The sequence below is a fragment of the Corvus hawaiiensis genome, chromosome 1 (assembly GCF_020740725.1).
Source record: "Corvus hawaiiensis isolate bCorHaw1 chromosome 1, bCorHaw1.pri.cur, whole genome shotgun sequence".
NCBI classification, from domain to species: Eukaryota; Metazoa; Chordata; class Aves; order Passeriformes; family Corvidae; genus Corvus; species Corvus hawaiiensis.
The window spans coordinates 38,300,246-38,313,723 of record NC_063213.1 but is presented as its reverse complement, the minus strand read 5'-3'; the positions used below and the strand labels follow the sequence as shown (position 1 = coordinate 38,313,723).

Below are 13,478 nucleotides of genomic sequence, written 5' to 3'. Positions count from 1 at the left end.
AACTATTTCTGCCTGTCTCCTGGCTGCATGGATTTTTCTCCTGGGACTTGCCATGAGCTGATAGAAATGTGAGCACTAAAAGGTAACACTTCCATTCTGAAAAATGGATGAGAAGAGCATCTGTGTCTTCAATCCCAACATGTGCAAAGGAGAGGTGTTCAGCATTCAGGTTAAATGAACCATGGTTCTCTCTCAATCTGTTCTAACTCAATTTTAGATCCTTGCTTTGGGAAAGGACTTTGAGATGCTCTTGATCTGTCAGTCTAATCCAGCTCTTACGAAAAACAATTGCAGGACAGGATTTTAAGATGAGAACAATAGGGTGACACCTAGCATAATGGTATATGTCAGAGTTCCCCTTGTCTAAACTGAATTTACCTATTATATTTACCTGTTACCTACAGTATCTGCTTTAGATTTAGTGAAGGGTAGTTGTAGGGACAGTGGGAACAATTTGCTGATTATTTCTGTAAGTTACTAGAAACAGTGTGACTTACTGACTGTAAAAGTATGTTCTTCCTGTAACTTCTGCTAAGGAATCAGTGAATGATAAATAAAGTACTGCTCTGAACTGTGTGAGCAGTCCTGATTGTTTAGGTGGATGTAGCTTCCAGAGTCTGCTCAGTATAATCCACATTGCATTCTGATGTTAGCGTGGCTGTTTGTTGCTACACTGCATGTTTCCTTTCTCACATGGATGAGAGGCATTTAGTGTCTTTCACCCTACAGCTTTTCTTCGTGCCTGTTCCAGCTTCCTTCTCGTCTTTGTGTAGCTACACCTGTACGTGCTGGTTTGTAATGAACCTTAAGAAGAATTCTTCATATCAGAAGGTGGACATGTGTACATGCTCACACATGCTCATCTACACAGGTAAATCCCTACTTACCTCGCTTTTGAATGTTTGTGCGCACAAATAACCCTCATAAGGTGCTGGGAATTCTGCACGGGATTTTAGCAAGGTCACCAAGAGGATTAATGTTCAGCTGTCTTTGCACTAGCTAATGTCCATCTATGCATTTAAATCTGTCTGGCTGTGAAGCTAGTGCGTAGATTTCTTCCAGCCTGTCCCCGGTGCCTGGGATGGCAATAAGTCAGGTTGGGATAATGGAAAACATTGCTACTATTTTAGGGGAACAGTATCGCATCCATGCTGCCAGTCCCTGAAGCTCCGAAATGCCACATTTGTAAAGAATAGTGCATATTTCATGTTCAGGTGAAAATAATAGTGACATTAACTGAACTAGTTTGCCCCTTCTTTCTCAAAATCTAGGTTTATTATAAACCCAGTTCTTGTCATAGGAACATACTTCAGCTCTCAGTGTGATAGATTTTTTCTGGTTTGTGTTTTTGAGGACTTGGTGAGTATCTTTCAGTTTGATGATTGCTGAGCACAGGCATGTGGTAGGCTCAGAAAGTACAGCCTTGGGGATTTTTAGTTTGCTCTTTTGCTTTTTGAAGGCTGGAGAGAACTGGAAAGCTAGCCAAATATTCTAGCAAGCACTGGCTGGGTTCCTGATCTACATCATTTTAAATACTAGTATTTGAAATGCAAAGTCAAACACAAGCACTTGCATCACAGCTGCTCAGGAACTGGGAGGCTTTTTTTTTTTTAACATGCTGTTCTTTTTTTTGTGATACCTACTCCCTGTATTGTTGCATCAAAAGATAAACCTACATGTATTGTGACTCATGCTTTAGGAGGCTCTAAATACTTGAAAGCAAAGTGAGCACAAAGCAAGCTGCTCTGTACTGTGATAGCTGAGCAGAGCCAGCCTTGGCTGTGCTTGTGCTTTGGATTCAAGCCCAGGTTTTATAGAAGTATTTTTAGTGGTATTTTTAAACCAAATTTCTGTGGTTTTCTAATTCCCACTTAGTGTGCAGATTTGCAATGGAATGTGACAGAGACGCTTTGGGTATTTTGTTGTTTCTTGGCTTTTTTTAAATTTAATGTAGATGTCATCAGCATAATTTTCTTCAAGCTTCAAGCTAGGTGGTAATTGCAGTAGCACTTAGTTGTGCCAGTCTTCCCTTGTCTTTATTTAGTCTTACCCTCCTGTTTTCTTTATCTGTATTTTTTTCAGGCTGTAGGGTACTATAGCTAAGGAATACCTTTCATTACTCCCAGAGCTTTAGCCAGCATGGAAAAAAAATGATCTGCATACTGCCATGGGCATTTAACCTTGTCTTATGTTTGATGCCCAGCAGAGAGGTTAGGTGGAATAAAGTCTTCCAAGCTTTCATACTCTTGGGTTTAATCCTTATGCCACTCCCATCTTTATTCATATATCGGCTGTTTTAAAATAGCAGAAGCTCGAGTTTTTATTAGTGGTGTTCCCTGGTGCAGTTGCTCAGGCTGCTTTAAGTCTATAGAGGAGGCGATCACACCAAGATCTTGGTTGCTAGGAATGATCTTTAACCCATCAGTGCTTAAGCTTTGTAACAAAAGCTGCTTATATTGATTCTAATGTATTCCTGCTCTGGAGACGTAGTATCCTACACTTAGGTGTAGTTACCATACTCACTTAAATATTTTTTCCCCCTCAGAAATTTTATCTCCGTCTTATGAATGATTATACATTATTCACAGATGCATTTGAAAACTCGTAATTCAGCTCCTTGAAACCATTTGACAGAGGAATGTGCAGTTTCCAGGTATGACAATTTCCAGGTGTGGCTTTTCTTCCAAAATACAATGTGGTTGCCTTGACAAGGCTGGGCAAGGCTAGAGCAGCAGAGGTGTTTGCTAGCAGGCACAATTAGCTTTCTGAAAGCCATCAGATTAGAGTGGAATGGGGTTGCACTGCAAACCCTCCAGGTAAATTGTTTTAAGTGTTAACTTGTATGTACTATGTGTGGAGAAGAGAGGGAACAGAATGCAAAGTATTGCATTTGTTGGAACATAAGGAATGAGCCTAAGTGAGTTTTAACCAGTGCAAGAGATGGTAATGCAAGAACATGCCCTGAAATACAGGAAGAGTGAAGACAAAGCTGTTGAGAGTTGATTGGAGCCCCTTTTTGTCTGTCAGTCTGTACCAGGCATGGCATCATGGTAACAGCTTAGTGCAGCAGCATTCCTTTCAAAACTAAAACCTGGAAAATGTCTCCTCAGAGAACTTAGCAGTTGCTGAAGTGGAAGAGAGATTTCACAAGCACACTTGGTATTATCAAAATGCATAGAGATAAAACCATTGCTATTGAAGTTCCCTTTCCATTCCATGTATTGTTTCTACAAGCAAGAGATGGAAGACCGAGATGAGAAAAATATGCTGTTCATGCGTTCTAGACAACTTATACAGAAGAAATATGCACTTCACTCACTTTACTGTGAGATCATGAGAGTTCGTGAAAATGTGATGATGGTCAGGAGAAAGGCTGGCAAGAGAAATAGCTGCAGCCTCCTTGGGGCTGCACATATTGTATTTAAGTGAGAAGTAATCAGAAGTGTTAGTTACCTCCTCATCCATTTGTGATTTTTCTCACAGCTAAAATAAGCAGGATTAGGTCTCACTAAGTAGTCAGAGACAAGCCCTCAAAGCAAAGCTCCTCAAAATAGTCTTCCTGAATTTCTGAGGGAATTATCTTCCTTCTCTTTTGCAATTACTGATTCAGAGCTACAAGTGGGAGCCCTAGGTAATGGCAAGGTAGCCATAACCCAGGCTATTAAGGTTTTTGTGATCTTAAAACCAAATAATTATAATGCTGCCAGCAGCTCTGCCCTGTTGCCACCAGAGGTTGAGGTTAAATGAAAATAATTGAGCAAGAATACTCCAGGGACACTCCTGACTCCAGCTGTGATTTTATTCATCTAAAATAGGTGGGCTAGAAATCTTCCTGGTTGCTTCCATCTGAGAACTTGCATGTTGTACCCACAATTTCTTCCCTAGCACAAAGGGAATCTGTTTGGGTTTATTTTTAATTGCTACTATAATCAATCCTAAATTGAAGAGTAGTGGATGTGGTTACATTACTTATGAAGACGCACTCGTGTGAAATGACTGTGTTTAGATAGAACCTGTCATGTCAGCGTGTGGGCTGGGTCAGGGGAGCATCCAAGGAGTGGTAAGCAAATATTGGGAGGTTTGAACATCTCTGTTCCTCTAATGTTGGGACAGTAATTAGGCCCAGAGTGCATGGACAGACAGATTTTAGGAAACAGAATGGGAACACTTGAGAAGCACAGCTCGAGGTACCTTGTGCTAATTAATGAGTTGGACTAGACTGACTTAAAACTCATTATGTTATAATGACTGGGAACTCTGCACCAGGTAACCAGGCTTAACATGAGTCCTCCTTGAATGCGTCACTAAAAATGACAGTGTGGTTCACTGTCACAGAAGTTATATGGTGAATAAGCAGGGAACCTAAACTATTCAAGGCAGCCTGCTTGACTCAGGATAAAAACATTTCAACTGGACTGTTAGAAGGCAGCTCCTCAGATTGCTGACCCTGCTGGACATGCCTTAAGGAACCAGTGACATCATTCCCTGGGACTGCTTGCTGTCTACCTGCTTCTGTGTGTTAAATTCACATTTTAAAAAGGGAAATGCATGCACAGACAACACTTTGAACAGGAAAAATGTTTAATTTTTAAGTCTGCTTTCAGTTCTGAAGTATTAGTCTTAACACATGATTTAGCTCTATTCAATGCAGTTTTCCTGGGCATCCCTATTTCCAAGTCTCTGTGTAGCTAGACAGAGCTTTGGAAAGATTATTTTGCTTTCAGAGGAGTTACCTGGCTTGAGATGGTTAGTAAAATATATTGAAATACAATAGGCAAATCTCAAGAAATAGCTGACCTTCAGTTTAATACAGATTCAGAGTGTCTGGGGTTGGTGGTGGTTTGGGTCAGCAAATTTTTTATCTTCTGTGCTGCCTTTGAACAAACATGACTTACTGCCTCTGCTTTAGTCCAGCATTCTGGACTGATTATAAGGAATTGGTGGCTTTTTTAGAACAACTTATGTCGGGATTCACTACCACACACACAGGGTAAAGGTAGTTTCTCTGTGTAGCGATCGTGGAGAGTCTATGCTTCTCTTTGTCACTCATCCTATAAAAATTATTTTCATTTACATTAATGAAGAACTGGGAAGTAATGGGTTTTTTTTCGAGGCAGGGATATATATAGACCAAGTATGTGGGGGTGCAGTGCTTCAAGTGCTACCTGCCTCTTCCCCAAATTTGGAGGTGGACTTGAACTGTATGACTCACACTCAGATGAGGGAGACTGAGGTATGCAACCCCTCCATTCCCCTCTCCTAGTGAGGCAGTTTTCATGCATCCTCATGGCTCCCTTTCTGTGTTCTTATAAAAACACATCATGGAAGACTTGTTTTTGTTGTAGAGGTGTCTTCACCAGCATTTTTTATCCTTCACTCTGTGTGGTTTTTTCTTACTGCTGGTTGCCTTTACGTGGAGTTGCTTTACACAAGAGAGTATTTTGCAGGCTGGAGGATGTCACCTATAAATTATCTGCTGATTGGATAGATACCTGGAAATACACATTGAGGTATCCCAGTGTTGTTCATTGCTATTGATGAAGATAATTCATTAAATCCTGCATTTCAACACTGATGAACTGAAGTAACCCACTTACTCATATTTCCCTTACTTGTGAATTGCATCAAGAAGACCTTCACTAGTGATTTCACACAGCCCATAACAGTATTCTAGCACAAGAAGGATGCTTGCATGCAAGAAATCCTAGCATCATTTAGGTTGGAAAAGGCCTCTAAGATCATTGAGTTCACCTGTTAACCCAGCACTGCCATCTTCACCACAAAACCATGTCCCCAAGTGCCATACCCACATGTTTTTTTGAACACTTCCGAGGATGGTGATTCTACCACTTCCCTGGGCAGCTTAATCCAATGTGTGACCACACTTTCAGTGAAGAAATTTTTTCTAAGATCAAACCTCAACCTCCCTTGGAGCAAATGAGATTTCATCAAAGTAATACCTGATTTAAACATATCATTGCTAACTTCAATATTTTTCCTTGCACTGCCTGCTGGAACAATGAATCATGAAATGATTACCTCCCTGATTCCTCCTTCACTGAAACAGCAATCATAGCATCACTTCAAAAGAAAGCCCAGCAGTTTGATGCGTGACCTTCATTTGCACACACTGATACAGCTTGTTTCCTGGGCGTCTGACTGAATCTTTGTGAGGATGGCAAGTGGGTAATTATTTGATTGGTATATTCAGAGAATCACACTGCTCTTGTAATATCACAGATTTGATATATTTAGTGACCACTTTTCCACTTTTTTTTCTTTAAATAATTGTCTGGATCTATGAGACATGCTTTTGTATGTCCCTGTGTGTGTATGTATATTTTTATATATATATATATATACATATATATAAAATCAGATTTCTGATGTGCTGAGGAGATGAAGGTTAAGCTATCACGCTACCTGTCCTCATCTTCATAGTCTTTTAACCGATCGGTCAATTCCAGGTGAACATGACAAAGAGGAAGATTACCAGAAGGTATCAAATTCTTGTAAATGCCAAGAACATGTGCTAACTGAGGATATGCTCTTTGTAGAAAAATCTGCATGGAATAGATTGCTCTTACAAATACCCCCACTGCAGCCAGCACAACCAATGGAGTCTGAACTTTTCTTGAACACTAAGGTGAGCCAACCTCACAGTTCATAGGAAACAAAGCTTTTTCATTGTAGGGATGTATGGGAACATCTGTATAATTACAAATCTCACATCATAATTGTCTTATAGTTAGCATTAAGCCAGGTATTTGCAAATATATGATGGACTTCATTCACCTCAATATCAGTAATTAGAGCCACATCCATCACAGAGCATCCTCTACTTATTCCAAATCCAGTACTGCAAGCCAAAGGGCTGTGCCAATTCACATAATTTAAATACCTAGGATACCCTGAGCAGAAAGACTATTTTAGCTGCACTATGAGCTGTTAGAAAAATCCTTCCTGGTATGATTTTCTCATTGTTCAAAGAGCTTAGATATCCTAACTCCTATCGGCTCTTCTCCCAGTCTCCTAAAATCCCCAAATGAAAACCTTCCTTTCTTCTGAAATTCTCTTTTCCCTCACTGATCTAGGGAAGAAGCATTATCCATGCTCAGTAGCTAGTTAGCAGGGTGATAAATGACTTGACAGGATAAGCTTTCTCAAGACATGGAATAAATGGAATAAGCCTTTGTTCTGAGGAAATCCCAATCCCTCCAAAAGGCAGCCCATCATCCACCCCCTGACTGTTCTATAGTCTCACACCATGCACCGTTCTCACACAGCCCAAAGCCTGCAATTTTCATAGAAGACTAAATGAATTGAGAAATTTAACTAAATTTGGCTTTCTGATTAATTTAAAAATCCCAGCAGGTTTTGCTAGGCCAGCAGCAGAAAACACACTCTGTTCCCTGTAAATACATGCAGTCCTAACAGAAACATTCTCTCTCCTGTTTCGTCAAACTCCTGTTTCTCTTGCAAAGGATGATTTTGGGAAACTAGAACTGGAGGATGCACTAAGAGCCTTGCATCACTGCAGCTGTTTTTTCATGTGCTGACACAAGACCTTCCTGTTACCAGGAGCTTTGCATGCTAGTTCTTTGCGTATCTGTAATGCTAATGCTATGAAAGCATCCAATGATTTACAGTCATGAGCAGTATTCTATATATCCTAAAACACTGGTGACTGCACATCTTTGTCCTGCTTTGACTTGAACTTGACTGTGTTTTGTACTAGAGAATTGTTTCTTTGGTTTTGTCTTGTTTCAGGGCCAAGACTGCTCTGTGAATACAAACATCAGGGTCATTTTGCTCTTTGTTACACAGAAGTCTTTTGACACTTGTCTAGTTGCAAAGATAAACTGCTAAATTGAAAATACCAATACCATATTGTTCAGCTGCTTGGAGATTTCAGGCCACTATGTGGTGCACTGTGGTCCTCCGCTAACATTTCCTCTCCTTCTCTTAAAGGGTAGATGTCAAATGTCCTTATTCCATACTAACAGAAAGGCTGTGCCAACCAGTTTGAGGAGCAGTAAAACATCAGCCTGCACTTCTCTGCCTTCTCCTTCCACTGTTGTGTTCCCCAAGACTTAAGTCAGTGCCCTGCCAGGCTCACAGTTCTCTTCTCCTGCGCTTCAGCCCCCTACAACAGAGCATGTATGCTCTGGCACCTCATCCCAGTCAGCTGGCACCTTTCTCAGCAGATCCTGCAGTCAACCCACTGGCTTTTTAACTTTCTCTGCATGAGAATTTTTCTACCCTTAAACCTTGCAGCCCATCTGCATAAAATTGATTTTCCCTGTACAGCACTTTCATTACCAGTTTTCATTGTCCAGACATAGCGAGAATCATGAGATCCTTTATTCTGCTGCCACTCCAGGAGATGTGTCAGGCACTGGTACTGCATGTGTACTGTACAGTTGGGTGATTAGGGCGTTAACAAGACTGTCACTTCATGGAAATACTTGGAATTAATTTCTGTGGTTTCTCAAATCATTTGGGTCATCTTTTGTCATGTTCTGTATAATAAAGACCACAAAATTTGTCAGTGTAAGTCTGGCAAAGAGTACATCTTAAATAAACCTATAGCTTTGAATTATAGATTTAAAATGATGGAGAGTTTACTGTTTTATTTAATAAATCCTTGAAATAGCTCATCGTGCTGTGTTAAAAAAATAAATTCAAAAAACCCCAGCAACAAAACCACTTTATTTATTTTCAGTCTGAGTTTGTCTAGTTTCAGCTTTTAGCCGTAGTATTTGGTTAGGTTTTTACCTGCCAGCCATGTCTTCTCTCAGTGTATATACACACAGCAAGCCCAAGTCGCCTCCTCATAATTTGGGATAATATAAGGCACACTTTAAGTCTCAGGCCTGTGTCAGGGTATTGTACCAACATAGCTGACTGTTTATTATTTTATTTAAGCCTGCAACCTAACTGAGTTGGCTGTGAATTCTCTCCTTAAACTTGGATGGTGCTGTGATGAAACCCCGATAGGATTGTACAGTCTTTCATTAATTATCTAAAAACAAATATGGCATTGACAATTGTTGAAGGTTATATTTTCCTCCAGCTGTTTTGCACTGGGCTTGGGTGCTGTGTAAACATTACCTGCTGCAATTTACATAAACACTTAGGCAAGCACCACCCTTAGCAAGTAGAAAATGTACATGTCTTCAGTGGGAATGTTTATATTCTCAAGGATGTAATCACTAGCATGTGTTTGTTCTATAATAATATTTAAAGGTCTATGGTGGACTCCTGACCCTCATGAAAGTATTTATGAGTGTGCCTCAGGGCCAGCCTGCCTGGACATGCTCAGGGGTAGAATAAGCTCCTTCCTCACACAACATGACACCAGCCGCTCTTGAGTATTCAGGTGGCCTCTGATTTGCAGGTGTGAGAAGGCACAGCCACCAGCTGTGCTTGGAGCTGTGCTTGCAGGCTCACTGGAGAGCAGGACAGCTGAGGGCAGCTGGGATACAGCCTGGGAAATACAATGCAGACATGCTCTTGCAGGTGTGCTACAGAGCTGAGGTCCCTGGCCCCTAAGTATGAAAACCACAACTCCCATTCTGAGAAGATTTTTCAATAGACTTCACACTAATCACGACAAACTCTTTCTAATCTAAAGATGTGCTCTCTGCCCTGACATTCAGCATATATATTCAGCGTGCAGGGACAGTGTGTTCCAAGTACAAGTCAACTCTGGAAGAAGTAAGCAATTCTTCCTCAGCACAGTATCTGTGACATAGTTGTGTTTCAGGGCTGGGAGGGATCTTTAGATTCCCAGAGCAGATAAAACAGCTGGTGAAAGCTTAATGCAAAGAAAATACATGAATAATGTACTTCGTGATTTCTTTTCTTACCACAGTCTCTATCACCACACAGTTTACTTAGTGTCATGGGTTTCAAAACTGAAAAATAAAATCTAAAAGTCAGTATATTACTGTTCCCAGCATAGAGTTAATTATCTGTATGGCAGGATATGTTCTAAGACAGCTTTTTGGCAGGTAAAAACTGTATGTTATGTATGACTGTGTGTCTACATTTAGGACTTTGTCTGCATAATTCAAGTAAAGTTCATGTAAAGAAAGAAATATTTGTGAGAAAAGGAGTACAGAACATAGCAGCTAAATCCTGCATTTTCCAGCATTAGGGTAGTAACAAGCATCTGATGATAAAATCCCATGTGCTGTTGTCATTACTTGGACTGTTGTTTGAATTGGTATTGATTTTATGTTCATTAATTTTGGGGTGCCCAAGCTGCAAAACCAAACAAGCCTTGTGTTCAGTAACCCCACGTACAAACATAGATCCTCTATAGATTTGCCAAATAATGGCCATTTTGATAATATGGGCCTCTCATCTATTCTCTCTCTGTTGCAGCAACATTAGAGGATCCAAGTATCTCAGACATGAAAACCATCTTTACTTCGTAAAATACGGATTCCATCACAGAGACATTTTCCTTGATTGATCATGTGCCTATGGCACATGTCACTACCAAAGTACAAATCAAGTATTTCTGGTTTGGGTTAAAATAAATCAGCTTTTCCATATGGTTGTAAGCTGCCAAAGAGTAAAATATGTTATTATTTACTTGAATACACTTGTAGCTCAAAGCCTACACTTTGCTAATTCTGAAAAGCCATTAGGAAATTTCCAATCATTTCTTGATTTAATGCTAACTAAAAATACCTCATCCTCAGATTAGCACAGTAGGATGTCAAGGGTGAGAATATTTGTCCTGGACATCCGACATGAATCCCCGTTCCTTGTGTGAGACCTGGGTTTCACGGAAAGTACAGTTCCTTTCCTGCTCTCTTCATAATAAGTTCCCTTATCTTTCTTAGTTCACTTCTAGGTGGTTTAAATACAGAAAGTTTGTTGTTTGGACTGAAACCTGCTGATAACCACTGAAAAAACTCAATCATCTTTTATATGTTAATGTGTTTTACTTACCTAAAAAAAGTCTGAGTAAGTTTGACATTCAAAAATTCTAGGATTTGGAAAGGAGGAGGGAAGCTGTATTTGAAAACCAGAAAAAGAGTTCAGGAAATTCCAGTGAGCTCCACTCCTTGGGCCTGTGAGTCTACTTTAATTAGCACTTCCAGCGGGCCAGATTGTTGCTGAGAAAGTAGTTCTAGAGAGCTCAATCAGTAATGTCAAAAATGTTGATACCTCAGGATTTGAGAATAAAACCAGCTTAAATGGAAGAATCTGTTAATTAGATATTGAGACGTTCAGGAATAATCCCTTTACTGAGAAACATGATAATACTTGTATCCACTATTCTGCTTTTTCTAAAACATTTACATTGAAAGGCTTCACATAATTGCATATTTTTCCTAATCAGAATTTACTTCCTTATAGTAGTTGACAAACAAGAGGTTACAATCTTGACTGGTGTTTAAAAGCCTTGCCAATCCTTCCCTTGAAAGGTTAATTTAAAATACAGAAAATGGGCCACCTTATTCTCTCTTGGTAGTTCTGTAATAAAAGGTTGATTGTTCAAGCAGGAGCATTCAATTATTTTCTTTCTGATGCTATCTACGTGTAAAAAATCTAGCTAGGCTCAGCTGGTCCCTGAAGGCTTTCCAGTTCTAGCCCTCAGTGCAAGGATGCAAAACAAAAAAATTAGAGCCTCATAATTAACATTCAAAATGTCAAGTATTATGTTGTCAAGTTAAAGAATGAAATTTGCTTCCAGGAATATCAGATACAGAAAAGCTTCTGGAGTGTTTACCCATTTTTTAGTGAAACTCATTCTTTGAACAGGTTTGCTGGAGAAAAATATGCTAACTAGGGAAGTCAGAATGGCAGCCAGTGTACAGAGAAATTGCCCACAAGTGTAGCCCTCCAATTCTTGTTGAATTAATCATGATACTAGACCTCTAGAACAGACATTGAAAGCTGACAATATATTAATATAGTTGAAGCAGAAAACAATTGGTTCCCTATCTGTGTTTTTATTTTACTTTTCTTTTTCCCTTACAGGAGCTGGGATGCTCAAACAACAGATGTGCAGACCAAAAGCAAAGGAATTTATTGCTCTTATTCTGATGGTTGACAGAAAACCAACACTGACCCTTAAGAGTTTTGGGAGCAAAATAAATAAAGAGTTTTAGAATTATGCATGAACACTGTGACCACCGAATAACATCCTGGAAACATGGTGAGAATAAGCATCCAGTGTAAAATAAATCAGCTCTCAGAAGGGAAGTGATGTGAATGGCTCAAACAACTTTGAAATTAGTGTTAATTTTGCTAGTGGCATGAATTTTAGCCCCACATTTCCTCACTTTTACTTACTGATCTTCTAGGTGGAAAACTGAAAAGACAGGAATCTGTCAGAGGGGAAAATCGATGCTGTTACAATGGGTCCTCACAAACAGCAGCAGGGGCATGGCAAAGTAGCTCTGGCATTGGAAGGAACCTTGGCAGTGCTGAACAATCAGATAAAGCACTTTTTATTTGCAAGCCAGTTGAAGCAGGCCTCTAAACAGACCAGTGCACAGGTGTGTTCTGTTCCTTCAAAATATCAACTCTTATTTAATAGAAAGGGATAAAACAGGAACACAAAAAGTACAGAATGCTGTTAATGTCTCCAAAAAAATTATTTGTCAAAAAGTGTAAAATTCCTTGTTTCATGGTTAAGAAGTTGTGTTAAGCGGTTTGAGTGTGTGGTTTACTAATGGTCTTTTTTTCCTCACCAAAAAAAAAAAAAAAGAAAAGATGCTATCTGTATATCTTATCATCATGTCGAGTGGCTGGCATCATGTTCTGATGACCTGCAGTTCATGCTTGCAAAACTCTGCCACATTTCTTCTGCCATCTTAAATAAAAAAATCACCAGTGTCTAAAACATTTACACTGAAAGGCTTCACCAAATTGCATATCTTTTCCCTAATCAGAATTCACTTCTTCTCAAAATCAGAGCTTAGAGGGAATGGAGGCTCCACAGAGCCTGAGCCAAGACACACATTCCAAGAAGCCCATGGAGCCTGTACTGTGACACACACTGTGAGGGGAGGCACAGTAATGCACAAGAACAGTTCCTTTGGGTAACTCATGTTTCCTGTATTTCTGGGAGAAACTCTCCCATCCTCCTCCTCCTCCCTCCCCAGCTGCTTCAATCCCTTGCTGGAAGGTAATACCACAAATCGAGCCTTTGTTATCCAGTAGGAGAGCAGCAGTAAACAATTCAAGGACAATAGCTACCAGACATGTGGAAAACACTTCATTTTTACTGAACTGCCACATGCAAATCCTTTGCTAATTAGAGTTCCTGAACGTTGAAAATAACTATAACCTGCTCGCGTATTGTTGAAACCCCATAGTTTTTGTGGGATGGAAGATCTTTTTGGAAGCTCTTAAATGATCCAGAAACGTTCGGGCTTTTTTAAAAATATGTCTTTTCAGACTGGAGTACTAAAAAATGTAGCTTAAGGAACAGTTCAACATTGTCAGGT

At 39.8% G+C, this 13,478-nt stretch overlaps 1 long non-coding RNA gene across 1 annotated transcript; it reads left to right on the top strand.

The window, feature by feature from the left end:
• The first annotated feature begins 2,552 nt into the window (after positions 1-2,552).
• LOC125335144 lies at positions 2,553-12,228 on the top strand. Its single transcript, XR_007207355.1, has 2 exons — positions 2,553-2,653; positions 12,004-12,228. It is a non-coding gene; the product is annotated as an uncharacterized LOC125335144 (long non-coding RNA).
• Positions 12,229-13,478: the final 1,250 nt, after the last annotated feature.